This window comes from Phyllobates terribilis, unplaced genomic scaffold, assembly GCF_046119375.1.
Source record: "Phyllobates terribilis strain yellow unplaced genomic scaffold, ASM4611937v1 Scaffold_1__5_contigs__length_1240528914, whole genome shotgun sequence".
Lineage (NCBI taxonomy): Eukaryota > Metazoa > Chordata > Amphibia > Anura > Dendrobatidae > Phyllobates > Phyllobates terribilis.
Genome location: NW_027362761.1, coordinates 882,172,107 through 882,199,403, shown reverse-complemented (window position 1 = coordinate 882,199,403; position 27,297 = coordinate 882,172,107). Strand labels below are relative to the sequence as shown.

Sequence of the window (27,297 nt, the reverse complement as noted above, 5' to 3'; positions counted from 1 at the left end):
ATTATGCAGCACATTTCCGCCATTAAAAAAGTCAGCTAATAAATGGTGTAAGTGTACATGAAGGTTTTAGAGGAATCCTTTCAAGTGGGTCCGCTCTAAAAGAAAAATCACTCCTCAACTGCTCTTCCAAAGTGCACGTTCACACAGTCAGTATTTTACCTCAGTATCTGTAAGTCAAAATCAGGAGTGGAACAATCAGAGGAAAAGTATAATAGAAACACGCCACCACTAGTGATGATCGAGCGTGTTCTATTAACCCCTTAGGCGAGCACGCTCGGGCGCTCGCCGAATATTTTGGTGTGCTCAGCATTTCTTTTAATGTCGCTGCGCCTGCACGTGTCAGGGTTGTTTGACAGCTGTGACACATGCAGAGATGACACATGCAGAGATTGCCTATGACAGGCAATCTCTGCATGTGTCACAGCTGTCAAACAGCCGTGAGACTTGCAGGCGCAGCGACATTAAAAGAAATGCCAAGCACGCCAAAATATTTGTCAAGCACCCGTACTCGCCTAAGGGGTAATAGGACACGCTCGATTATCACTATTCACCACCTCTGCATTTCTCACCACTCTTGATTTTGGCTTACAAATACTGAAGTCAAATACTGACCAAATACTTGATGTGTGAACATGGCCTAATCATGTCTATTATTAACCACTTTCCTGTTCAAATTTTCAGTCTTTTGAGCATTTTTCTTCTTTTGCTTCATAAAAACACCTGGTTTCTAAGGGAAAATACTCCAAACTAGACACTATGAAATAAAAATGCTTTGAAAAAAAATCCTTTAGGAAAAAACTCTCCAAAAACCTTTGAAAAACTCTTCTAAACTTTTGTCAACATTTTTGCTTTCTAAAACTCTAGTGTTTTCTTTATTGTTCAAGTTTAAAAAAAATGTCTGAAAAATGACAGCAAAAAGCCTCAAAAAAGCTCAAAACAAAAAGCTGTAAATGTGCTCAGAGAACAACTACAGATGTTAAAATTATAGATGCTTTAGGTTTAAGTGAGGCCAATTCCATACACCTCATTTAAGGATGTTTTTAACAGTCTTAATGACCACCAAGCTCCATCAACAGTTTTTAGCACCAACCTCCTTAGCTTGATTGATAGCTCACTGTCTCTTTGTCCCTGATGTCATACAGACATTGAGCTATCAGTCAAGCTAAAGAGGCTGGTGCTGGGCAAGAACAATCTGAAGAGGCAGTAGCTAATTAAGTGTCTTGTCATGCCCAGAGCACTTAACACCTTATTTGAATATGAATGATAATACTAATTACTCTAGCATGCAGCTAGAATAGAAGATGTAAAGATGTCGATGGATTTACATTTCAAAGACCTTCTTACCCATAAGTGCAATTTGGGCAAGGATTGTTCATATTGACAGATTCCCTTCAAAGTACAACATTAAAGGTATAAGAAAGTGTTCACAGACAGGTAACATACCGCATGCATTGCATAGTAATACTGAAATACCTGGAGATGCTTCCAATTCCCTAAGGGAAGCAAGATTTCTGCTTTCACTTTCCATTAAATTTCAGATGATAATGTAATGAAGAAGGTAAAATCTCAGCCTGTGGCCAACATAATCCTTACAACAAAGGCCACAACAGTGTTGACTTCTAAACATACCTAAACATCTTTTCTTTTTTCACAGTCCAGCCTCCATTTTCTACCAAACTTTGATACGTCAACTGAGAGCAGAGATGGACAAATCTTGTTTGCAATGGTGACTTAAAAAAGGCTTTTTCACTTTTAATTAATCTCCCAATTATTTCCCCCAACATCTGCCCTCTGGAGACTACATTAGATCAACAGACGATCCCATGTTTGGTCAAACTTAGTCCAGTCTAATGTAAACAGCCAGCTTAAGACTAGTTTAGGCTTAAACTGTAGTTACCTAGATGGGAGTGACCTCCTCTGATCCGCTGATATATTCAAACACTATTTCCTGCTGTTATTGAGCACAAATACTTGAGAAAAAGTACACAGCACACACCAACATCATGTAGATGGTGTGGAGGGAGCTCAGGACCGGTGGCCGGAGTTAACCGCTAAATGCTGCTGTCAATTACCAACAATGGAGCAATCACTGGTGCACTGGCATTCATCGCTACCCCCACCCCCTGCAATATGATTGTGGGGTACTGATGGGATACCATGACATCCGGAGGCCTACTGAAGGCCCCCATGGCTGCCATCTTGGTACTCCTGTGAAGCTCAGCCATAGGAAACCACCATTTACACCATATATGAAATACTGTAGCACTAGCAATCAAACTATTGCAGGTTTTAGTCACTTAAGACGACTAAAATAGAAAAGGTAAAACATAAAAACAAAAAATTTAATTCAAATCACCCATTAAAAATAAGAGAAATAAAAAAATAAAATATATTCAGTATCATCAAGTCCATAAAAGTCTGATCTATTGAAATATATTTAGTGAATTTTATGCATCACTCAAATAAAAAAAAATCCATACAAGGTTGATATCGCTATAATCCATACATTTTCATCACACAATGAACGCCATAAAAACAAACCGCAATAAACAATGGAGAAATTGCATTTTTTTTTCTCCATTTTATCCCACTTGGAATTTTTCTTCCTGTTTTTCAGGAGAATGCATGGTAAAACTAATAGTGCCATTCAAACTTGTCGCGCAGGTGACAAGCCTTTATACGTCTATGTAGATGGAAAAATAAAACAAGTTATCATTTACAAGAAGGGGAGGAGAAAACAAAAGGGCAAAAAATGAAAACTCTCACAGTCCTTATGGGGTTAACCAGCGTAGACTGATCAGTACTGAGCTGACCTGCAGTTGTAAAAAGGATGTTGAGGCCATCACAAACTGTGATGCACGGACCGACTAGGGATCTTCTTATGAGGTTGTGAAGTTTGGGTCAGAATATATGAGGCTGTCAAGTTGAGGACAGGAGACCTGCGGCCAGTCTGGGCATCACAGTCTGTACATGGACAGTGTTACACGGATGTCTGAATTAAGGTTGCCATAAACCTCAGACACCTGTGGGCTGAAGTTTCTTTTGCCAACATTTATTCCTCCTACATCCCCCAGCATGTGTTCTCGGAAGGGGAAATAGCTATGCTACTTATTTTTCAGAGAGCACAAAGGTTCGGGTATGTAAAAACCCAACTTTTACTCAATCCTTGGACAAAGTAGAGACATCCCCAAGCACATGGTCCACTGGTCCTCCAGAAATCAGAGAAGCTAATAACCATATTCTATAGCTTCTTGGGCCTGATTATTGAATTTGTAATTGTTTTTTGTTGCGTTTTTATTGTTTTACACCTATTTTCTTTGTACACACCATATTCATCTTTCCATTTGTGCCTTTTTAAGTCTATATTATATATTATATATATTTGCCTGTGGGTTTTTTGTAGTTTGCCGAGTGTCTAGATGCCTTCACTTGATTCATTATTTGAAACAAGAAAATTTGTCATAAATTCACCCCAGTTCCTCCCTGGAGTGATTTTTTTTGAGCAGCAGAGCTCACTTTTTGCGCCATTTGACGAAACGTCTGACTTTTTGAGCTAAAAAGTCACAAGAAAAAAAAGTAAAGACAAATACAAAGGCCCTTTTTGACTTTGTGCAAAATTCCTGAGCCACATGCACCATTTTGAAGAAATTGGTATAAAAAAAGCCAAAGAATACCACAAGACAAAAGAAAAGTGAAAATAGCCTTTATCTTTACCCGTTCCTGACATGTGACATACGTTTGATATCGAGTTTAGGAGTACAGAGGCAGACACTGTTATGTTTTATATAGGGGATTTGTAGATATGTAGAGATCAGTTCACTATAAAACAATGTGGGGACATGGTGGTGATCAGCTATGCACGCCAGATTTATGAATTGCAAAAGAAGTTGCAATTTTTGTCCACCAGGACGGTGATATTAAAACTGAACAAACAGCTTTAAGCATAAGGGTTACATGTAAAGATGCAATAAAACACAAACAGGTGTCACTGGTACTTTACCGAGTCAAAATATGTATTGGTATGCAAGTGCAAATAAATGCGCTTACAGCTGAGGTACGTACCATAAGTTCAACAAAATAAAATGAAGCTCTGCGCTCGCAAAATAGAAATTGTTTATCAATTTTATTGAATGTACAAAGATGCGCCAAATTTATCAAACATCATGTAACACTTTTGGACAAAATAAAGGCAATGCAGCAACAAGAAAAGCTGACTTCAAATATCCCCATAATGATAAATTCTTTCCTGTGAATTTATAGTATACGGTGTTAAAAATCTCCACATTTATCACAGTGGCTCTTGCTGTATGATAAACCTGGTGCATCTTTAGACTGTAGTATAAGTTTACAGAATGTATTAGTAGTAGGCTTACTTTGTACAAGAAATTAGCATTTTTCACCACACAATGTTGACTATTAGGGTTCACTCACATCTACGTATAAAATCGGCGAGTGCAATATGAGAAAAAAAATAAAAATTGCATTGCACTTGCAATGTTATTTAATTAGGCAGTATTCATCTGCAAGTTTTTCCTCACCTGGAATTGGGGCGAGGGAAGGAAAAAAAAAAACGCAGCATGCTTCGTATGGCCGCATAAAGTGGCTGAAACTCACCAATACAGGTCACTGGGTGCGAGAAAAAAAAATCATCAGCTATGAACTGCGATAACCTTAGTGAGGTCAACGCTCAGCGCAGCAGCCAGATTCACAAGCTACTGTCAGTGTGTTCTGGCTGGCGTGCTAAGCTGTCACATTACTCATGTTACCGGTCAACACACCATCCGGATGTAGCAGAGTTGGGGATAGTCGTGGGATGGATTTACGGTGGACCCCTTTGGATTATTTGATTTTTAAAAGGTAATAAATGGGTAAAAGAGGGTCGGGGAGTGCTTTGTACATATAAAGGACTTTTCTCAGTGTGTTTCTTGCTTTAAAACTTACGGGGTTAGTAATGAGGGTGTCTTATAGATGTCTCTCCATTACTAACTCCTGGGCTTGATGTCAGCTGACATTACAAAGCTGACATCAACCCCAAAACCATTAACCCGCTTGTCAATGCACCAGGGCAAGCAGGAAGAGTCAAGGCTGAGCTCCAGAATTGGTGCATCTAATTTCCAGGGCGGCTGAGCGCTGATGTCATTAGTCTGGAAGTGGGCCAATATCCATGGCCCCTTCCCATCCTATTAATATGAGCCCGCAGCTGTCCACTATTTGCTGGTTTTTAAAAACAGGGGGAACCCCACGTCTTATTTTTGGGTCCCCCCTCTTTAATAACCAGCAAATGCTAAGTAGACAGCTGTGAGCTGATACTAATATACCTGGGAAGCTCCATGTTTATTGCCCCCTTCCTAGACTATTAAGACCATCTCTCAGCAGTCTGCTTTCCCTCAGCTGGTTAATGAAAAAAATGGCACCCAGCCATTTTTTTCACTTATTTATTAACTAAATACAAGTACAGAAAACTACACACGCAAAGCTATGATTATATATCTCACTGACATATTTGTATCTATCTATATCTGTATATAGGATTGTCTCATTAGTTAGAAAACTAGCTTGAAATGACAGAGAATTACTGTATGTAAAAGCTGATGTTAAAAACATTGCATATGGATGTCATACGGATTCTAGGTGAGGAAAAAATGCACAACTCTCGCCTGACACTCTCCAACTTTTCTGGCTGAGACTCTCGGCTACTTTAAAAACGCACATGTGAGCGTACCCTTAGGAGATGCCTTTTTCAATGGAGCAACATTTGACAGATGAGGCACAGAATTGACAAAAAAACAGATAATAAATTTGGTACAAGGCAAGCACAACAGTCTATTTGGCGCAAATTGCACCACAAGTCTCCCACACTTAGCAAAGCAAATGCCCCCAGTGTGATCAATGAGCACCTGCTGGCTAAAGAGCCATGTCACAATTTTCCAAAAACTTATCAATAGGATTTAATTAGATGACTATTCATGCCCCCTACCTGCCTAAACCCTCAAGAAAAAATATCTTTATCTTTATCAATAGGATATGGGATAACTTTTCTGTGGTCCGACCAATGGGACCTCAGCTCCGTTTGAGGGCTCCAGAGCCCTGATCACATGATATCTGGGGGTCATAGGAGACAGTCAGAGGGCTTATTTTTACCTAATTTTTATTGATACTATTTTGATATACATATAATGTTGTTCTTGCATTTGGGCTTATTTTATCCGTGCAGTTTAATGTACGGTTAAAATAATTTTATATCTTGATAAATTGGACTTTTATAGCTGTGGTGATACAAAATATGTTTGTTTTTTTACACTGGAAAAGAAGGGGGGGTGAGTTAAACTTTCATACATTTTTACATTTTTATTTTTTTTTTAAATCTTCATAGGGGATGTGAACCTGTGATCGTTTGATCACTTATAGTTATTTACAGTGGTATTTACAAGGTTAAACAGCAATAAAGAGAGCAAGCTCCGGTTACTGCTGTGACACAGCCAGCTTCTGTGTGGTATGGAGCGGGCTCAGCAACAGAGCCCCCTCCATGCACCCGTTGCAACCAGATTACATAAATTTACGTTGTGTGGTCGTGAAACGGTTAAACAGGTTTTCCATGATCACAACATTGATGGACTATCCTTAGGATCATCATATTCTCGTTTATTAATATTTCATCACATGCACACCACAGGAAGGTTAGACCAGTAGATCAGGACATCCCCCACACATCTCACCATGAGAAATCTGCTCCAAGCTATGGTGGGGGGGTGTACCTCTTTCTTGTAAGTGTTGCTGCCTGCTTATGATTGGTCAGTATCATACAGGGAGAAGAAGTACACGCCCCGAGTGAAAACCTATTTGGACTTAGAAAATGTTAACTCATTAGATGCCAAGTACTTTGATTGCAAATATTGCCGCCACAAAGAGGTGAAATAAAAAAAAAAATTATTTCGCTGCACAGTCACTAATACATTGTGTGTCCATTTCAACAAAATTTGGTGAAAGGTCCTCTTTAAAGAAAAGCCATAATCACAAAATAACCTTTTGTTCAGATCAGGTTTTAAAGGCTTTCAAATTTTAATTTTTAGCAATGTTTTTTTTCCATACCACAATCCGTACTAAAAATAGAAGTCTTTCAATTAACACACTGGCCACTTAGGCTTTTTTAGACTTTAACTTCATGTTGTTTCAGGAAACATCACATGCACACTACCATGATACACAGACTCCAGCCCTATCTTTTGTACTGAAGCATCTAATGAGCTCGTGCAATGATCATTGTGAAGGGAGCGACAGCAGGGTCAGCTGTGACATCACCTGATGGATTCTGTGTTATCAGCTGTGTACAGATATTACCTATCATTGTAATTCTGTCTCTCCTGATAAGGAGCTGTCCTTAAAACTTTCTAAAAGCACAGGAAGCTTAGGAGTCTAAAAAAAAATCCCAGTGGTCAATGTGAAAACTGCAAGATTGTTCATTTTGTAGACAGGGTGGTCCAAAAGTAGGTGGACAGAAAGTGTAATAAGGTTATGAAGGGGGAGATTTATCAAACATGGTGTAAAGTGAAACTGGCTCAGTTGCCCTTAGCAACCAATCAGATTCCAATTTTCATTCCTCACAGACTCTTTGGAAAATGAAAGGTGGAATCTGATTGGTTGCTAAGGGCAACTGAGCCAGTTTCACAGATCTAGTTTTCACAGATAGATCTCCCCCAAATCTGTTTTCTTTTCAGATAATTCAGATAACACATAATGGCAAATAATTTAAATACAGATCAAAGAAAATGGATTTTAACAGAGTATTGGAAATCTCAAAACGCAGAAACCGTTAGAGCAAATTGGGTTGAAACATTTGGTACTCAAGCCACAAAGAGACAAACCATTTACCGCATTCGTGACAAATTCAATGCCACTGACTCAATCCTTAATGCTCCAAAAACTGGTCGACCCAAAACAGTCTGTACAGAAGATAATAAACAACTTGTTGCTGAAACATTTGTTCAGAGTCCAAAAAAGTCCACCAGAAGAGCCTCTTTGGAATTGAGAATTTCACGAGCTTCTATCATGCGAATCCTGAAATCTATTGGGTGGAAAGCTTATCGTCCACGTCTAATTCATGGTTTATTGGAGGATGATCCAGACAGGCGGCTGCAATTCAGTGAGATTATGCTTAACGAAATTGAAGAAAATCCAGTAATTTTAGATAACATTATGTGGAGTGATGAAGCTTCTTTCAAATTATCCTTCCATATTAACAGACATAATTGTATTTACTGGTATAATGAGAACATGCATTTAACATTAGAGAAACAACTAAATGAGCCTGGTGTCAATGTTTGGGGTGGTATTTCAAGTTTTGGTGTTTTAAGACCAATAATTTTTGATGGAACAGTCACAGGAGATAAGTATCTCGAAATTCTAATGAATCAAGCTGTTCCCCAGTTACAGCAACAGCCTAATTCAAATGACCTTTATTTCCAACAAGATGGGGCCCCTCCACATTATTCAAGAGTAGTTCGCGAGTATATTGATGTAACATTTCCTAATAAATGGATTGGCTGAAGAGGCCCACTTGATTTGCCGGCATGTTCACCAGACTTGACCCCAATGGATTTTTTCTTTTGGGGAGTACTCAAGGACAAAGTTTATAGTCGAAAACCAAAAAGTGTCAGTGATTTGAAAAATTACATAAGAGATGCATTTCAAGAAATTAATACCCAAAGAGACATGTGCAAAAAAGTTTGTCGAAGCGTAAGAGGCTGACTTCAAAGCTGTGCAAATTGTAATGGAAAACAGTTTGAGCGCCTGCGTTGATAAAATTTAAGGGCTTTTGCATTATTGTTCAAAATAAAATTTAACTGTCAATGTTATGCTTGTGTTAGTAAATATAATTTTATATATAAATCAAAATAAATGTTATTATTTTCTGGCCACCTACTTTTGGACCACCCTGTATGTAAAAATTATGATATGAAAAAAATGTTGCCATTACCCTTGAAGGCTGTTTGCACGTTAATGACCGGGCCAATTTTTACAATTCTGACCACTGTCACTTTATAAGGTAATACCTCTGGAACGCTTCAACGGATCCCACTCATTGTTTTTCGTAACATATTGTACTTCATGATAGTGATAAAATTTCTTCGATATGACTTGCGTTACTTTGTGATAAAATTGGAGATTTGGTGAAAATTTGGAAAATTTTGCAATTTTCAAACATTGAATTTTCATGCCCTTAAATCAGAGAGATATGTCACACAAAATAGTTAATCAATAACATTTCCCACATGTCTACTTTATATTAGAAAAATTTTGGCACCAAAATTTTTTTTGTTAGGAAGTTATAAGTGTTAAAAGTTGACCAGCGATTTCTCATTTTTACAACAAAATTTACAAAACCATTTTTTAGGGACCACATCACATTTGAAGTGACATTGAGGGGCCTTTATGACAGAAAATACCCAAAAGTGACACCATTGTAAAAACTGCACCCTTCAAGGTGCTCAAAACCACATTCAAGAAGTTTATTAACCCTTCAGGTGCTTCACAGAAATTTTTGGAATGTGGAAGAAAAAAACGAACATTTAACTTTTTTTCACAAAATGTTACTTTAGACCCATTTTTTTTTTATTTTCACAAGGGTAAGAGGAGAAAATGGACCCCAAAAACTTTTGTGCAATTTCTCCAGAGTACACCAATACCCCATATGTGGGGAAAATACACTGTTTGGGTGCACGTCAGGGTTCGGAAGGGAAGGAGCACTGTATGACTTTTTGAACACAAAATTGGCTGGAATCGAGAGCGGATGCCATGTCGCATTTCGGGAGCCCCCGATGCACCTAAATAGTGGAAACCTCCCACAAGTGACCCCATTTTGGAAACTAGACCCCTCAAGGATTTTATCAAGGGGTATAGTGAACATTTTGAACCCAGAGGTACGACACAGAATTTGATAACATTAGGTCATCATATTGAATGAGTTGTCATTAGTCTTGATCGAAAGTGCTCACTACTTGAGTTTACATCGGGTACTCAGGTATGCACCATGTATCGCGGGTGCTCCAGTGACATGCTTGAGACCCCGCCCGCATGTTTCACGGTTGTTAGACACCCAAAAAAAACATGCGGGGATTGCTCGTGCATGGCAGGCAATCCCCGCGAGGTCTTTTTGGCTGTAAAACAGCCGCAAAACATATGGGGCAGATACTCAAGCGTGTCACTCGAGCACCCGCTATACTATGTGCATACCTGAGCACCCAATGCAAACTCAAGAAGCGAGCACTTGCGCTCAACACTAGTCACCATATCGTCATCATTTCTTTTTTTCTTTACTTTTCAAAAAATCCCAACCCCAACCCTAGCAAAACCCTAGAGCTTAATTTTTACGACGTTCCTCATGCGGTATAAGTGATTAGATGACTTTATTCTTCGGGTCGGTGCGATCACAGTGATACCAGATTCATATAGAGTTATGTTTGCCAGCTGTCACACACTAAAAGACGCTTTTTTTTTCCAAAGACTAGTTTATTGCAATCATTTTTCCATATTTCGGCTGACAGTCATGTGACGGCTTGTTTTTTGCAGGACAAGTTGACGTTTTTATTGGTACCATTTTCAGGCACGTGACATTTTTTGATCGTTTTCTATTCCGATTTTTGAGAGGCAGAATAAACAAAAACCAACAATTCAGAAATTTTTTGTTTTTTTTATGCCATTCCGCGTGTAGTAAAATTGATAAGGCAGCTTTATTCTTCAGGTCAGTATGTTTACAGCGATACCACATTTATATAATTTTTTTATGTTTTGGTGCTTTTACACAATGAAAACTATTTTATAGAAAAAAGAATATTTTTTGCATCGCTTTATTATGAGAGCTATAACTTTTATACTTTTTGGCTGATGGAGCTGTATGGCGGCTTGTTTTTTGCGGGACAAGATGACATTTTCAGTGGTACCATTTTTATTTACATTCGTCTTTTTTATCGCATTTTATTCCAATTTTTGTTTGGTGGTATGATAAAGAATCGGGTTTTTGCTTCGTTTTTTATTTATATTTTTTACGGTGTTCACTAAAGGGGTTAACTAGTGGGACAGGTGTATAGGTCAGGTCATTCTAGACGCGGCGATACCAAATATGTGTACTTTTATTGTTTTTTTCATAATATAATTTATGGGTACAATATATTTTTATTTTTTTGGATTATTTTTTTTTTACAATTTTTTTTTTCAGTTTTACACTTTGTCCTACTATGGGACTTTCATTTTTTGCAGGCTGATCGCTTGTATAGCATAGAAATGCAGCAGCATCCCTGTGCTATGCAGGCTGGCAGCTCTGCACTAGCACAAGTTAGATAGATCGTGCGCAGTGCACGATCTATCTAACTTCTTGATGCCTGGTGACCCGGATGTTGTCATGACGACATCAGGTCACCATGGCAACAATCGGGACCCCGCGCACACAGTGTGGGGTCTCCGATCCAAGGTAAGAGGAGCGCTCTTACTCTGCCTGCTCCCGCAATGCTGCAATTAACTTCGATCACAGAATTTCAGGGGTTAATGTGCCGGGAGCGGTGCGGGACCACTCCTGGCACATACTACAGGGTGTCAGCTGTTAAAATCAGCTGACACCCAGCGGCGATTGCGCCCACACAGTCTTTGTGCGGGTGTGATTGCCGAGGCGTAATAATACGTACCTGGTCAATTAGTCCCAGGGCACAGGTACGTATTATTACGTCCATGTCAGAAAGGGGTTAAAAAACAAACAAACCAAGAAACGTGTAACGCAAAAGACTGATTTAAACAACAGGTCATTTTCTGATGATAGCTTCCCTTTAAATCTCTATAATATGATGCCTGTCGACTGCATTTTCATGGTTACAGGTTCCCTTTAAGAACAGACATGTTAAGAATCTTTTAAGAGTAAAATTTTTCAGATTCCGACTAAAATGTTCCTGCATATGTATGAGTTATACAATTATTAATAAAAAATAAAAGATCATGTAGGATTTAAAAACAAGAAAACGTTCTATGGCTACAGTAACACACTAACAGAAGGTCATGTAGCCATGAGTTGAATGCCTGCTATGTGGCTCATGGCTACAGCAAAAGGTGACAAAATTCATGTTGCTCACTACAATGAATGTAATGTATAAGCATTTCTGCAGAACGGTGGCATTGTCCTTCATCAGCAAAACTGAAGATAGAATTGTGGTCTACGTTGGCTAACTCTATCAATACGTCACATTTACATAAATAAAGAACACAATCCTCCAAAATCCTCTAATTGTTTCTTCACCGAGTTATGCAAGTCATACCTTTTTTTTTCCCCATTAGTTTAGTAGTATTATGATATTTTATGTGTGGAGGATTTATATTTTAATGGCATCTTTTTGAGATACAGTCATGGCTCCCTTGAAATTGTTCCAGAAAATGAAGTATTTCTCCCAGAAAATTATTGCAATTACACGTTTTTGTTATACACGTTTAATTCATTTTTGTGTATTGCAACAACACAAAAAAAAAACAGAGGAAAAAAGGGAAAATTGGACATAATTTCACAAAAAAAACACCAAAATGGGCAGGACAAAATTGGTGACACCCTCAACTTAATATTTGGTTGCACACCCTTTGGAATAAATAACTGCAATTAGTCGCTTCCCATAACCATCAACAAGCTTCTTACACCTCTCAACTGGAATTTTGGCTACTCTTCTTTTGCAAACTGCTCTAGGTCTCTCATATTTGAAGGCGCCTTCTCCAAACAGTAATTTTAACCCCTTAATAACATCTGACGTACTAATACGCGTCTGTGCCCTGGGACTTAAGAGCCAGACCCGTATTAGTACGTCATCGCGATCGCGCGCGCACACAGGCTGTGCGGGCGCGATCGCCGCCGGGTGTCAGCTGATTGTCACAGCTGACACCCGGTACTATGTGCAGGGAGCGGTCACGCACCGCTCCCAGCACATTAACCCCCGCGATGCTGCGATCGAAGTCGATCGAAGTCGATCGCGGCATTGCGGGGGCAAGGGGAGGTGATCGGCGATACTCACCTCCTCTTCCGGCTTCCAGCGCAGTCTGCAAAGGCTTCCCGGGTGTTGCCATGACGACCCGATGTCGTCATGACAACATCCGGGTCACCAGAGAGCAGGAAGATTGCTTGGACATGCGCAGTGCATCTCCAAGCAATCTTCACACTGTGCACTTCTGACAGCCTTCATGGCATAGGGATGGTGCTCCATTCCTATGCCATGCAGGCGATCAGAAAAAAAAAAGTGAAAGTCCCAGAGTGGGACAAAGTAATAAAGTGTATAAACTGTGTGAAAGTGGGAAAAAAAAAAAAAAAATGTGCAAAAATATTATAAAAAAATAAAAAAAATAATACACCAAAAATAAAAATATAATGTACCCATCAATAAATATTATTATAAAAAAAATAAAAAAAAACAATAAAAGTACACATATTTGGTATCGCCGCGTCCGGAACAACCTGACCTATAAAACTGTCCCACTAGTTAACCCCTTCAGTGAACACGGTAAAAAAAAAAAAAAAAAAAACAAGCAAAAAACAATGCTTTATCACCATACCGCCAAACAAAAAGTGGAATAACACGCGATCAAAAAGACGCATATAAATAAAAATGATACCGCTGAAAACGTCATCTCGTCCCGCAAAAAACAAGCCGCCATATAGCTCCATCAGCCGAAAAATAAAAAAGTTATAGCTCTCAGAATAAAGCGATACTAAAAAATATTTTTTTCTATAAAATAGCTTTTATTGTGTATAAGCGCCAAAACATAGAAAAATGATACAAATGTGGTACCGCTGTAAACGTACTGACCCGAAGAGTATAGCTGCCTCATCAATTTTACCACACGCGGAACAGAATAAAAAAAAAAAAAAAAAAACAATTCCTGAATTGTTGGTTTTTGTTTATTCTGCCTCCCAAAAATCGGAATAGAAAGCGATCAAAAAATGTCACGTGCCTGAAAATGGCACCAATAACAACGTCAAGTCATCCCGCAAAAAACGAGCCGTCACATGACTGTCTGCCAAAATCTGGAAAAATTATAGCTCTCAAAATATGGCGATGCAAAAACTAGATTTTACAAAAAATGCGTCTTTTAGTGTGTGACAGCTGTCAGTCATAAAAACCCCATATGATTCTGGCATTGCTGTAATCACACCGACCCGAAGAATAAAGTCGTCTAATCACTTATACCGCACAAGGAACGGCGTCAAAAATAAACTCTTGAGTTAGGATTGGGCTAGGGTTAGGGCTGGGTTTGGGGCTAGGGTTGTGCTGGGGCTAGGGTTGTGCTGGGGCTAGGGTTGTGCTGGGGCTAGGGTTGTGCTGGGGCTAGGGTTGTGCTAGGGTTAGGGCTGGGGTTGGGATTTTTTTCAAAAGTAAGAAAAAAAGATGACGATATGGCGACTAGTGTTGAGAGCAAGTGCTCGCTACTTGAGTTTGCATTGGGTGCTCTGGTATGCATTTAGTATCGTGGGTATTTGAGTGACATGCTCGAGTCTCTGCCCCATATGCTTCGCGGCCAAAAAACTTTACGGGGATTGCCTGCCATGCACGAGCGATCCCCGCATGTTTTTTTTTGGGTGTATAATAACCGTGAAACATGCGGAGCAGGGACTCGAGCATGTCACTCGAGCACACGCTGTACATGGTGCATACCTGAGTACCCGATGCAAACTCAAGTAGCGAGCACTTGCGCTCAAGAATAATGACAACTTATTCAATATGATGACCTAATGTAAACAAATAATGTGCCGTACCTCTGGGTTCAAAATGTTCACTATACACCTTAATAAAATCTTTGAGGGGTATAGTTTCCAAAATGGGGACACTTGTGTGGGAGCTCCACTGTTTAGGCACATCACGGGCTCTCCAAACGCGACATGGTGTCCGCTAACAAATTGAATGGAAAATCGGCTCAAATTGTTAGCGGACGCCATGTTGCGTTTGGAGAGCCCCTGTGTGCCCAAACATTGGAGCTCCCCCACAAGTGACCCCATTTTGGAAACTAGACCCCCCAAGGCACCTATCTAGATGCATAGTGAGCACTTAGAACACCCAGGTGCTTCACAAATTGATTCGTAAAAATGAAAAAGTGAAAATAAAACACTTTTTCATTTTTATGAATCAATTTGTGAAGCACCTGGGGTTCCAAGTGCTCACTATGAATCTAGATAGGTGCCTTGGGGGTCTGGTTTCCAAAATGGGGTCACTTGTGGGGGAGCTCCAATGTTTGGGCACACAGGGACTCTCTAAATGCAACATGGTATCCGCTAACAAATTGAATGGAAAATCGGCTCAAATTGTTAGCGGACACCACATTGCGTTTGGAGAGCCCCTCTGTGCCCAAACTTTGGAGCTCCCCCACAAGTGACCCCATTTTGGAAACTAGACCCCCCAAGGCACCTTTCTAGATGCATAGTGAGCACTTGGAACCCCCAGGTGCTTCACAAATTGATTCGTAAAAATGAAAAAGTGAAAAAAAAAACACTTTTTCATTTTTATGAATCAATTTGTGAAGCACCTGGGGTTCCAAGTGCTCACTATGAATCTAGATAGGTGCCTTGGGGGGTCTAGTTTCCAAAATGGGGTCACTTGTGGGGGAGCTCCAATGTTTGGGCACACAGGGACTCTCAAAATGCAACATGATATCCGCTAACAAATTGTCGGCTCAAATTGTTAGCGGATATCATGTTGCATTTGGAGAGTCCCTGTGTGCCCAAACATTGGAGCTCCTCCACAAGTGACCCCATTTTGGAAACTAGACCCCCCAAGGCACCTATCTAGATGCATAGTGAGCACTTGGAACCCCTAGGTGCTTCACAAATTAATTCGTAAAAATGAAAAAGTGTTTTTTTTTTCACTTTTTCATTATTACGAATCAATTTGTGAAGCACCTGGGGGTTCCAAGTGCTCACTATGCATCTAGAAAGGTGCCTTGGGGGGTCTAGTTTCCAAAATGGGGTCACTTGTGGGGGAGCTCCAAAGTTTGGGCACAGAGGGGCTCTCCAAACGCAATGTGGCGTCCGCTAACAATTTGAGCCGATTTTCCATTCAATTTGTTAGCGGATACCATGTTGCATTTAGAGAGTCCCTGTGTGCCCAAACATTGGAGCTCCCCCACAAGTGACCCCATTTTGGAAACTAGACCCCCCAAGGCACCTATCTAGATGCATAGTGAGCACTTGGAACCCCTAGGTGCTTCACAAATTGATTCGTAAAAATGAAAAAGTGTTTTTTTTTTCACTTTTTCATTATTACGAATCAATTTGTGAAGCACCTGGGGGTTCCAAGTGCTCACTATGCATCTAGAAAGGTGCCTTGGGGGGTCTAGTTTCCAAAATGGGGTCACTTGTGGGGGAGCTCCAAAGTTTGGGCACAGAGGGGCTCTCCAAACGCAATGTGGTGTCCGCTAACAATTTGAGCCGATTTTCCATTCAATTTGTTAGCGGATATCATGTTGCATTTGGAGAGTCCCTGTGTGCCCAAACATTGGAGCTCCTCCACAAGTGACCCCATTTTGGAAACTAGACCCCCCAAGGCACCTATCTAGATGCATAGTGAGCACTTGGAACCCCTAGGTGCTTCACAAATTAATTCGTAAAAATGAAAAAGTGTTTTTTTTTTCACTTTTTCATTGTTACGAATCAATTTGTGAAGCACCTGGGGGTTCCAAGTGCTCACTATGCATCTAGATAGGTGCCTTGGGGGGTCTAGTTTCCAAAATGGGGTCACTTGTGGGGGAGCTCCAATGTTTAGGCACACAGCAGCTCTCCAAACGCAACATGGTGTCGCTAACAATTTGAGCCAATTTTGCGTTAAATTTGTTAGCGGACACCATGTTGCATTTAGAGAGCCGCTGTGTGCCCAAATATTGGAGCTCCCTCACAAGTGACCCCATTTTGGAAACTAGACCACCCAAGGCACCTATCTAGATGCATAGTGAGCACTTGGAACCCTCAGGTGCTTCACAAATTGATTCATACAAATGAAAAAGTGTTTTTTTTTTCACTTTTTCATTGTTACGAATCAATTTGTGAAGCACCTGGGGGTTCCAAGTGCTCACTATGCATCTAGATAGGTGCCTTGGGGGGTCTAGTTTCCAAAATGGGGTCACTTGTGGGGGAGCTCCAATGTTTGGGCACACAGGGACTCTCTAAATGCAACATGGTGTCCTCTAACAAATTTAACGGAAAATCGGCTCAAATTGTTAGCGACACCATGTTGCGTTTGGAGAGCCGCTGTGTGCCCAAACATTGGAGCTCCCCCACAAGTGACCCCATTTTGGAAACTAGACCCCCCAAGGCACCTATCTAGATGCATTGTGAGCACTTGGATCCCTCAGGTGCTTCACAAATTGATTCATAAAAATGAAAAAGTGTTTTTTTTTTTTCACTTTTTCATTGTTACGAATCAATTTGTGAAGCACCTGGGGGTTCCAAGTGCTCACTATGCATCTAGAAAGGTGCCTTGGGGGGTCTAGTTTCCAAAATGGGGTCACTTGTGGGGGAGCTCCAAAGTTTGGGCACACATGGGCTCTCCAAACACAACATGGCGTCCGCTAATTATTCAAGCAAATTTTACAATCAAAAAGTCAAATGGCGCTCCTTCCCTTCCGAGCCCTGCCGTGCGCCCAAACAGTATTTTTTCCCCAAATATTGGGTATCTGCGTGCCCAGGGGAAATTGCACAACAAATTTTGGGGTCCATTTTTTCTTGTTACCCCTGTGAAAATAAAAAAAATTGGGTCTAAAGTAACATTTTTGTGAAAAAAGTTAAATGTTCATTTTTTTCTTCCACATTCAAAAAATTCCTGTGAAGCACCTGAAGGGTTAATAAAGTTCTTGAATGTGGTTTTGAGCACCTTGAGGGGTGCAGTTTTTAGAATGGTGTCACTTTTGGGTATTTTCTGTCATAAAGACCTCTCAAAGTGACTTCAAATGTGATGTGGTCCCTAAAAAAATGGTTTTGTAAATTTTGTTGGAAAAATGAGAAATCGCTGGTCAACTTTTAACCCTTATAGCTCCCTAACAAAAAAAAATTTTGGTTCCAAAATTGTGCTGATGTAAAGTAGACATGTGGGAAATGTTATTTATTAACTCTTTTGTGTGACATATCGCTCTGATTTCAGGGCTTAAAAATTCAAATTTTGAAAATTGCAAAATTTTCAAAATTTTCGCCAAATTTCCGTTTTTTTCACAAATAAACGCAAGTGATATCGAAGAAATTTTTCCACAATCATGAAGTACAATATGTCACGAAAAAACAATCTCAGAATCAGGGGGATCCGTTGAAGCGTTCCAGAGTAATTACCTCATAAAGTGACAGTGGTCAGAATTGTAAAAATTGGCCCGGTCATTAACGTGCAAACCACCCGCGGGGCTTAAGGGGTTAAAATCTCTCCCCAGGTGGTCAATGGGATTTAGATCCGGACTCATTGCTGCCACTTCAGAACTCTCCAGCGCTTTGTTTCCATCCATTTCTGGATGCTTCTTGAAGTATGTTTGGGGTCATTGTCCTACTGGAAGACACATGACCTATGATGCAAACCCAGCTTTCTGACTGGGCACTACATTACGACTTAAAATCCTTTGGTAATCTTCAGATTTCATGATGCCTTGCACACAGTTTTGGATGAAAGCGAAGTAGTCTGTGATCTGTTTGATGTTCCCATCCATCTTTGATCTGTGAACTCGGCCTTGTGCCCCATTGTGAATATGCACACAGATTACTCTATATTTTTCGCCAATGCCTGAGGCAGTAAAACAACCCCAAAACATCTTTGAACCTCCACCATATTAGACTGAAGGTAATGTGTTCTTTTCTTTGTAGGCCTCATTCTATTTTCGGAAAACAGTAGAATGATGTGCTTTACCAAAAAGCTCTATCTTGGTCTCATCTGTCCACAAAATGATTTCCCAGAAGGATTTTGACTTGCTCATGTACATTTTAGCTTTTTTTATGTCTCTGGGTCAGCAGTGGGGTCCTCCTTGGTCTCCTGCCATAGTGTTTCATTTCATTCAAATGTCGACGGATAGTTTGCGCTGACAATGATGCACCCTGAGCCTTCGGGACAGCTTCAATTTCTTTGGACCTTGATTGGGGCTGCTTATCCACCATCCAGACTATACTGCGTTGCAAATTTTCATCAATTTTACTCTGCCGTCCAGGGAAATTAGCTACAGTGCCATGGTTGTAAACGTCTTGATTATGTTGCGCACCGTGGACAAAGGAACATCAAAATCTCTGGAGATGGACTTGTAACTTTGGAATTGTTGATATTTTTCAACAATTTTAGTCCTCAAGTCCTCAGACAGTTCTCTTCTTTTTTCTGTTCTCCATGCTTAGTGTGGCACACACAGACACACAATGCAGAGATTGAGTCAACGTCTCCCCTTTTTATCTGGGTTCAGGTGTGATTTTCATTTTGCCCACACCTGTTACTTGCCACAGGTGCGTTTAAACAAGGATCACATGCTTGAAAGAAAGTTATTTACCCACAATTTTGGAAAGGTGCCAATAATTTTGTCCGGCCAATTTTTGGGGTTTTGTGTGAAATTATATCCAATTTGCCATTTTTTTCTCTGTTTTTTTTGTGTTCTTCCAGCTCACACTAAGAAAATAAACATGTGTATAACAATACAATAATTTTCTGGGTGAAATACTTCATTTTCTGAAACAATTTCAAGGGTGCCAACACTTTCGGCCATGACTGTACATAAAAAGCACTGAATTATTTTTTTGGATTTTGGGGGAACTGGAATAAAACGGCAATTCTGCATTCCTTTAGTCTTTTTTTTTTTGTATTTTTATGGCATTTCGTTTATTCTTAAAGGCGATGTCCACGTCTGTCTATCTGATGGAACTGTAAAGGCTGCAGCCCATCATCAGCCATTGAATGGCTGCAGCAGTCATGTGACATAACATGACTGCCAGGAGAAGCAGCACCAACATCGCAGGTCCAGGAGGTCAGGATGTTTTTTTTTTTATATCTGGTGCACTTTAGCATTTGGGGAGGGGTTGTCCAATAGTGGAAAACTCCTACAATACCAACCTTATAGTTATTTTACGTTTTACTACTTTGGCTTACAAATATTGATGAAAAATACTGACCAAATACTAAACATGTGAATGTGGCCTAAATAGAAAACTAAACTTCTCCTACTTATTATAATGCTAATCATGAATAGCAAAAGGATGGCACACTGATGGCATTTGCGTGCTGTAAGTTATTTTCAAGGACCCATAGATTTGTATGGGTAAGTTTGATCCAAGACTCGGATCAAAATTGGACATACTGGATACACAATCTGTAAAAACAACACGAACGTGTAAACACGACCATATATTAAAATAGGTATGTGTTATAGAACACGTGATTCATGGGTGTTTCAATGAGGCCTAAGGTTACGTTCCCACGATGAGCATTCGGTGAGTTTCTGATGTTGCAGATTTTCTGCAGCATTTCCGCACCTATTAAGTAAATAAGTTTCAGAGAAATTGACATGTTGCGGATTTGAAACACGCATCGCAGGTCGGTTTACGCTGAGTAAAAAATAAAAAGCACAGTGGGCACGAGATTTCTATAAATCCCATCACATCCCATTCAAATATGCGGCGTCCAAAAACTCACCAAAAACTCATTGTGGGCACACAGCCTAAAGGTCTGTTCACATAAAATTCATAGTGGAAGTGACAACACTGTGCCGAATCAACAGTACTAAAAGGCATCAGCGGTGCCTCATTAACCTGTCAGGGTTCCGTTACAGTTCTGACAGTTAAACTACCACTGCATGCTATGGACGGAGCCTCCAATGAAGTGTGAACAGTATCTTATTGAAAAAGGTTGTCTCACATATCTACTGACTTGTTTCTGTGTCACATGGTAAATTTGGAGCAATTTGTGTAGTTTTCACAGACTTGTAAATGCATGCACATTGAGATGCTATCGATAACTTTCCCCGATGATGACATATTATTTAGGGCAATGTTCCCCAACTCCAGTCCTCAAGAGTCACCAACAGGCCATGTTTTCAGGATTTCCTTAGTATTACACAGGCAATAATTCCGTCACCTGTGCAATACTAAGGAAATTCTGAAAACATGACCTGTTGGTGGCTCTTGAGCACTGGAGTTGGGGTACACTGCTTTAGGGTATCATCACATGGTGCAACCGAATACAAGGCTGAATGTCCGCTCACTTGCGGAGAGCCATTGCCCACATGATAGTGATGCCAAATCATGCCACAATAGGCCATTGTGATGGGCGGAGATTGGTCTCCATTCAGCAGGCAGCTGTGTCTAATCCTACTTTTAGAGCTTATTCAGACGTCCATGTTGCACGTACGTGTTCTATCCATGTTTTTTTCACAGATACAACACATACCCATTAATCTTGCTATTCACATGTTTTTTTTCACATGTCCCAACCCAAGTGTGACAGCTTCATATATTTCTATAAGGCTGTCACGTTCGAGTCGGCCAGTCCGTGCATTGTGGTCCATGATTGTACTGAGATCCACAGATGTCTGCATGAGCCCTTATGATGGACAGCTCACAGAAGTAAATAAGGCAGGCAGCAAAACCAATGCAGGCGCTTCAAGTGCATCTGCAACAAGAACTGTTATAGGGTACGACAGGGGAAAATGCTGATCCACATGATAAATGTAGAATTGTTAAACCCACAACTGGGATCCAAAATATCACTAGTACCGGCATCACAAATTCCTCATTCCTCTCAGTCACATGGATGTTGTAAGAGGTTTATGCTCCACACAAACTAAGGGGGGTTATCACTAGTGGATAGGAGATAAACGTTATATATTGGAGTGTCAGAGAAAACTTGCTGATCGATATGTCTCCGACAGCTGGGGCCTTAAACAAGTGGCAGAAGGGGGAGTTTTTATCCCCGATGGGGGATTTTTCTCCTCATTACTAAAAATGGTGTGAAAGGTTTGACACTTGACTAAGGATCAGATGATAAGTGGAAGTTCGGGTTCTGGTACATGACCCGAACTTTATTCCAAAGTTCAGTTCGAGTACCAGAACTTTACCCGAACTTGAACCAGAACCCGAACCCCATTGAAAACGAGGACGTGAACTTTTGAGCTGGAAAATCTCTCTCTCTTTAACAGAGTTCACTAACTGTCTGATATGAATCCCAAACTTTTAAGTTCTGGTCCACTCATCTCTACACTTGACTGCCACTCCATTCATTCTCTATGGGGCAGCTGGAAACAGCCGAGCGAAGTGCTCAGCAGCCCCATAGGCAATTAGTGGAGCTGCGGTCGAGCATGCGCACTGCCGCTCTATTCTAACAAGGATAACAGTGCCCCGATCTGCTGATCAGTGTAGGCCCCAGCAGTCAGGCCCCCACCAATCATAAGTTATCATCTATCTTGTTGACAGGTGATAACTTGTTTTCACTGGACAACCCCTTTAAGCTACAATCCACTAAACATCCACATAATATCTGCACTATAAATGATACACAAAACTCAGCAATGTGTAACGGCTCATTCAGTCGTCTGTGTAAATTGGTCCCAGAATGCATGGACAGCCCTGAGTGTGACAGCCTCATATAGATACATGGCGCAGTCACCCTCCAGTCAGGAGAGCCGCTGCCAGTCACTGCAGTCTGATATTGGACCGATTCGCATGGAAGTCTGAATGCGCCTTAAGTAGTATGCTGAAAACTGCCACCATCAAAGCATGAAACCAGTACCCCATGTGTTATATACCAACACCCCGAGAAGATGGATACAAAGAGAAATGAAATATAAAGAAAGATAAAAGCAATATAGATAGTGAGATAGATAGTGAGATAGATAGTGAGATAGATAGATGATAGATAGATAGATAAGAGATAGATAATGGATAGATAGATAAGAGATAGATAGATAGATAGATAGATAGATAGATAGATAGATAAGAGATAGATAATGGATAGATAGATAAGAGATAGATAATGGATAGATAGATAAGAGATAGATAGATAGATAGATAGATAGATGATAGATAGATAAGAGATAGATAATGGATAGATAGATAAGAGATAGATAGATAGATAGATAGATGATAGATAGATAGATAGATAGATAGATAGATAGATAGATAGATAGATAGATAATGGATAGATAGATAATAGCTAGCTGGCCATGCAGAGCACCCAGGTGATGGCAGCTGTCTCTGCACGGTGCTGCTCTCCGCCCTCAGCAGTAACTTCAGTACATGTCGGCGCAGGCTCCGTATGTTTATCGCCCACAGCCGCCTCCTGTCACATGTGACACAGGTTATGTCACGATACAGTACGATAATGTCAGTTACCTGTGCTCACTATGACCCTTCTCCCATTACCCCCAGTCAGGAGACTTCCATCCCACTCTGACACGTCTACCTCACAATCTCGGGCCCCCTGGTGACCCCCGCTGCCCCATATGAGCTTCACATAGTAGAGTGTGTGCCCGGTGAGTAGTTACCTGTCCTGGCACTGACGTCCCCGCTGGTAGCCCGGTTCTAGTTGTGGGGAACTTGTAGCGGAGCCGGCAGCACAGGGAGGAGGGGAGCGAGCTCTGCCACGTCAGACAGCCACAGCTGGAGCGGCCGCGCGTCCCCGCCTGCCTCTCTGCCTGAAAGGAGCGCGCCGCCGTGTTTCCCTAAACTGTGGCGGGAGCGCGCACCACGTCACCCGAGGAGGATGCGCGAGTAGCGGTGTCGTGGCTGCTCACTTGTGGAGAGAAGCCGGCTGTGGAGGCAGGAGGGAGAGAGAGAGAGAAGCCGGGCTGTTGAGGCAGAAGAGAGAGAGAGAGAAGCCGGGCTGTGGAGGCAGGAGAGAGAGAGAGAGAGAGAGAAAAGCCGGCTGTGGAGGCAGGAGAGAGAGAGAAGCCGGCTGTGGAGGCAGGAGAGAGAGAGAAGCCGGCTGTGGAGGCAGGAGAGAGAGATAGAGAAGCCGGCTGTGGAGGCAGGAGAGAGAGAGAGAAGCCGGCTGTGGAGGCAGGAGAGAGAGAGAGAGAAGCCGGCTGTGGAGGCAGGAGAGAGAGAGAGAAGCCGGCTGTGGAGGCAGGAGAGAGAGAGAGAGAAGCCGGCTGTGGAGGCAGGACAGAGAGAGAGAGAAGCCGGCTGTGGAGGCAGGACAGAGAGAGAGAGAAGCCGGGCTGTGGAGGCAGGAGAGAGAGAGAGAGAGAGAAGCCGGCTGTGGAGGCAGGACAGAGAGAGAGAGAAGCCGGGCTGTGGAGGCAGTAGAGAGAGAGAGAGAGAAGCCGGGCTGTGGAGGCAGGAGAGAGAGAGAGAGAAGCCGGCTGTGGAGGCAGGAGAGAGAGAGAGAGAGAAGCCGGGCTGTGGAGGCAGGAGAGAGAGAGAGAGAAGCCGGCTGTGGAGGCAGGAGAGAGAGAGAAGCCGGGCTGTGGAGGCAGGAGAGAGAGAGAAAAGCCGGCTGTGGAGGCAGGAGAGAGAGAGAGAGAAGCCGGGCTGTGGAGGCAGGAGAGAGAGAGAGAAGCCGGCTGTGGAGGCAGGAGAGAGAAGCCGGCTGTGGAGGCAGGAGAGAGAGAGAAGCCGGCTGTGGAGGCAGGAGAGAGAGAGAAGCCGGCTGTGGAGGCAGGAGAGAGAGAGAGAAGCCGGGCTGTGGAGGCAGGAGAGAGAGAGAGAAGCCGGGCTGTGGAGGCAGGAGAGAGAGAGAGAAGCCGGGCTGTGGAGGCAGGAGAGAGAGAGAGAAGCCGGGCTGTGGAGGCAGGAGCGAGAGAAGCCGCTGTGGAGGCAGGAGAGAGAGAGAAGCCGGCTGTGGAGGCAGGAGAGAGAGAGAGAAGCCGGGCTGTGGAGGCAGGAGAGAGAGAGAGAGAAGCCGGGCTGTGGAGGCAGGAGAGAGAGAGAGAAGCCGGCTGTGGAGGCAGGAGAGAGAGAGAGAAGCTGGGCTGTGGAGGCAGGAGAGAGAGAGAGAGAAGCCGGCTGTGGAGGCAGGAGAGAGAGAGAGAAGCCGGGCTGTGGAGGCAGGAGAGAGAGAGAGAGAAGCCGGGCTGTGGAGGCAGGAGAGAGAGAGAGAAGCCGGCTGTGGAGGCAGGAGAGAGAGAGAAGCCGGCTGTGGAGGCAGGAGAGAGAGAGAGAAGCCGGGCTGTGGAGGCAGGAGAGAGAGAGAGGCCGGCTGTGGAGGCAGGAGAGAGAGAGAGAAGCCGGGCTGTGGAGGCAGGAGAGAGAGAGAGAGAAGCCGGCTGTGGAGGCAGGACAGAGAGAGAGAGAAGCCGGCTGTGGAGGCAGGAGAGAGAGAAGCCTGGCTGTGGAGGCAGGAAAGAGAGAGAGAGAAGTCGGCTGTGGAGGCAGGAGAGAGAGGGAGAGAAGCCGGGCTGTGGAGGCAGGAGAGAGAGAGAGAAGCCGGCTGTGGAGGCAGGAGAGAGAGAGAAGCCGGCTGTGGAGGCAGGACAGAGAGAGAGAGAAGCCGGGCTGTGGAGGCAGGAGAGAGAGAGAGAAGCCGGCTGTGGAGGCAGGACAGAGAGAGAGAGAAGCCGGCTGTGGAGGCAAGAGAGAGAGAGAGAGAAGCCGAGCTGTGGAGGCAGGAGAGAGAGAGAGAAGCCGGGCTGTGGAGGCAGGAGAGAGAGAGAGAAGCCGGGCTGTGGAGGCAAGAGAGAGAGAGAGAAGCCGGGCTGTGGAGGCAGGAGGGAGAGAGAGAAGCCAGGCTGTGGAGGCAGGAGAGAGAGAGAGAAGTCGGGCTGTGGAGGCAGGAGGGAGAGAGAGAAGCCGGGCTGTGGAGGCAGGAGAGAGAGAGAAGCCGGGCTGTGGAGGCAGGAGGGAGAGAGAGAAGCCGGGCTGTGGAGGCAAGAGAGAGAGAGAGAAGCCGGGCTGTGGAGGCAGGAGAGAGAGAGAGAAGCCGGGCTGTGGAGGCAGGAGGGAGAGAGAGAAGCCAGGCTGTGGAGGCAGGAGAGAGAGGCCGGCTGTGGAGGCAGGAGAGAGAGAGAGAAGCCGGGCTGTGGAGGCAGGAGAGAGAGAGAGAAGCCGGGCTGTGGAGGCAGGAGAGAGAGAGAGAAGCCGGCTGTGGAGGCAGGAGAGAGAGAGAAGCCGGCTGTGGAGGCAGGAGAGAGAGAGAGAGAAGCCGGCTGTGGAGGCAGGAGAGAGAGAGAGAGAAGCCGGCTGTGGAGGCAGGAGAGAGAGAGAGAAGCCTGGCTGTGGAGGCAGGAGAGAGAGAGAGAAGCCTGGCTGTGGAGGCAGGAGAGAGAGAGAGGCCGGCTGTGGAGGCAGGAGAGAGAGAGAGAGAAGCCGGGCTGTGGAGGCAGGAGAGAGAGAGAGAAGCCGGGCTGTGGAGGCAGGAGAGAGAGAGAGAAGCCGGCTGTGGAGGCAGGAGAGAGAGAGAGAAGCCGGCTGTGGAGGCAGGAGAGAGAGAGAGAAGCCGGCTGTGGAGGCAGGAGAGAGAGAGAGAGAAGCCGGCTGTGGAGGCAGGAGAGAGAGAGAGAGAAGCCGGGCTGTGGAGGCAGGAGAGAGAGAGAGAGAAGCCGGCTGTGGAGGCAGGAGAGAGAGAGAGAAGCCTGGCTGTGGAGGCAGGAGAGAGAGAGAGAAGCCGGCTGTGGAGGCAGGAGAGAGAGAGAAGCCGGCTGTGGAGGCAGGAGAGAGAGAGAGAGAAGCCGGGCTGTGGAGGCAGGAGAGAGAGAGAAGCCGGCTGTGGAGGCAGGAGAGAGAGAGAGAAGCCGGGCTGTGGAGGCAGGAGAGAGAGAGAGAGAAGCCGGGCTGTGGAGGCAGGAGAGAGAGAGAGAGAAGCCGGCTGTGGAGGCAGGAGAGAGAGAGAAGCCGGCTTTGGAGGCAGGAGAGAGAGAGAAGCCGGCTGTGGAGGCAGGGGAGAGAGAGAGAGAGAGAGAGAAGCCGGGCTGTGGAGGCAGGAGAGAGAGAGAGAGAAGCCGGGCTGTGGAGGCAGGAGAGAGAGAAGCCGGCTGTGGAGGCAGGAGAGAGAGAGAAGCCGGCTGTGGAGGCAGGACAGAGAGAGAGAGAAGCCGGGCTGTGGAGGCAGGAGAGAGAGAGAGAAGCCGGCTGTGGAGGCAGGACAGAGAGAGAGAGAAGCCGGCTGTGGAGGCAAGAGAGAGAGAAGCCGAGCTGTGGAGGCAGGAGAGAGAGAGAGAAGCCGGGCTGTGGAGGCAGGAGAGAGAGAGAGAAGCCGGGCTGTGGAGGCAAGAGAGAGAGAGAGAAGCCGGGCTGTGGAGGCAGGAGAGAGAGAGAGAAGCCGGGCTGTGGAGGCAGGAGGGAGAGAGAGAAGCCAGGCTGTGGAGGCAGGAGAGAGAGAGAGAAGCCGGGCTGTGGAGGGAGAGAGAGAAGCCGGG

At 43.5% G+C, this 27,297-nt stretch overlaps 1 protein-coding gene across 2 annotated transcripts in view; it reads right to left on the bottom strand.

Moving 5' to 3' along the window:
* The window catches only part of SEC24D (SEC24 homolog D, COPII coat complex component), a 132,773-nt gene extending 109,111 nt beyond the window's left edge, over positions 1 to 23,662 (bottom strand). The window contains exon 1 of one of the 2 annotated variants that reach the window (XM_073639814.1): positions 23,488 to 23,662. The gene's annotated coding sequence lies outside the window, so the exon portion shown is untranslated. The remainder of the gene's footprint in view (positions 1 to 23,487) is intronic. The other variant, XM_073639806.1, reaches the window with a different exon arrangement.
* Between the last annotated feature and the right edge of the window lie 3,635 nt (positions 23,663 to 27,297).